At 41.9% G+C, this 1,614-nt stretch overlaps 1 pseudogene; it reads left to right on the plus strand.

The window, feature by feature from the left end:
* The first annotated feature begins 1,229 nt into the window (after positions 1 to 1,229).
* LOC132035720 (5S ribosomal RNA) lies at positions 1,230 to 1,348 on the plus strand (annotated as a pseudogene).
* The last annotated feature ends 266 nt before the right edge of the window (positions 1,349 to 1,614 follow it).

Raw genomic sequence — 1,614 nt, forward strand, 5'->3', positions numbered from 1 at the left:
TACATTGTTCGTACTGATGTCCCTTTGCTCGGGGGCAGCCGCGTTTCATGCCACGCGGTGTATACGGATGAGTAGAAGACATTGGCTATAGGATGTTCCTGTGCTATCGCCGGATTGGTGAGCTCCATCTCGTTCGGAGTGTTACCGAGTCAAAGTACTTGTATTATGGTATTTTGTATATGTTAGAGACTTTGCAGACAGTGTCCTGTGGGTAGTGCATCGAGCAGTCGATAGTGGTATAAAGCGACCATATAGGTCGATGTGTTTTCAAGCTTATTTTTTTTAAGGATTTTATTGTGACTAAAGGTTTTCTTGAATTAACGATAAGGGAGAAGTCCCTGATTTGACAAAAAAGTTTTATTGAAAAGTTTTTTTACCTGACAGAAGCGTCATTTCGTAGATTAAAGGTTCAACAAAAGTTGTGACTCATAGATGGAATGGTAGTATGGCACTCAGCCGAGTAGGGTCTTGGGTGTCAGTCGCGGCCCTCCGGTTTGGGTCGTGACAGAAGTGGTATCAGAGCAGTTTGTCCTAGGGGTTGTCTACAAAGTCGTGTCCAGTAGAGTCTTGTTTATGGTGTGTTGTGCGCCACATTTATAAACAGGAGGCTACAGCATTTAGGATGGTTACCCTTCTTTCATATCTAAGATCGTGCGATGAGAGCCAAGTCATAGAAAATGAAATTCCTTGCACTAACCCTTGATTTCAGCAGAAGAATGGTACTGGCAAAGGAAGTGAATGGTGATATTGGGATTACAGGGACAATAGAAGTTGAAGAAATCAGCATAGAGGTAAGTATTGGTTAAAAGGATTATAAGTCAGATATGGTAAGAGTGTTGCAAGTATGATTGAAATGTACAGCCAATGAATGGAAGGGGAAGTGGCTGGGGAAGTATAAAAAGCGAGGACGAAAGGATTATTATGGGATGAAATTTCGATCAAGAATGGCAATGAAATACAACACCATAAGGTAAAACCTTTAAGGGGGGAAGCAAGTAAGCTTGAGTACGAGCACAAGGACTGACTAAGGTATTAGAGAAATTATGACACCCGACAATGGGAAAATCGAGAAGTAATAGGGAGTTCCAAAGACTAAAACAACATTTGCATGGTCAGTAACATAAGGAACTTTTCCAATTCGGAGGGAGATGCATGACCGGAATTTTTCTTGGGATCCGTTAGAACTTCAACTTGTTTTAGGTCACGTGATAAAGGCCACGCAGTAGGATGGATGTGATCATACCAGCACTAATGCACCTAATCCCATCAAAACTTCGAGGTTAAGCGTGCTTGGGCCAGAGTAGTACTAGGATGGGTGACCCCCCCGGGAAGTGTGCTAAGAAGTCCTACAGGTTTAGACATAAGAGAAGGATGAGGAACTAGAACAGCTTGAGGGAAATTAGAAGTGTGTGAACCTCACGGTTGGAGATTCTCAACGATTGCGAAAGATGAGGCGGACTGACTGGATAGAGAGAGAGAAGACGTATACAGTTACAGAATTAGGACGAGTTTGAATAGTATTGGGGATACTTGGTAAGTAAGGTGTTAGTAAAGAGATACGATAGCTTATGTGTGGTTATGTTAACCAGTAAAGATAATCAATAAAGTTATATG

The sequence above is a fragment of the Lycium ferocissimum genome, chromosome 10 (genome assembly GCF_029784015.1).
Source record: "Lycium ferocissimum isolate CSIRO_LF1 chromosome 10, AGI_CSIRO_Lferr_CH_V1, whole genome shotgun sequence".
NCBI lineage: Eukaryota > Viridiplantae > Streptophyta > Magnoliopsida > Solanales > Solanaceae > Lycium > Lycium ferocissimum.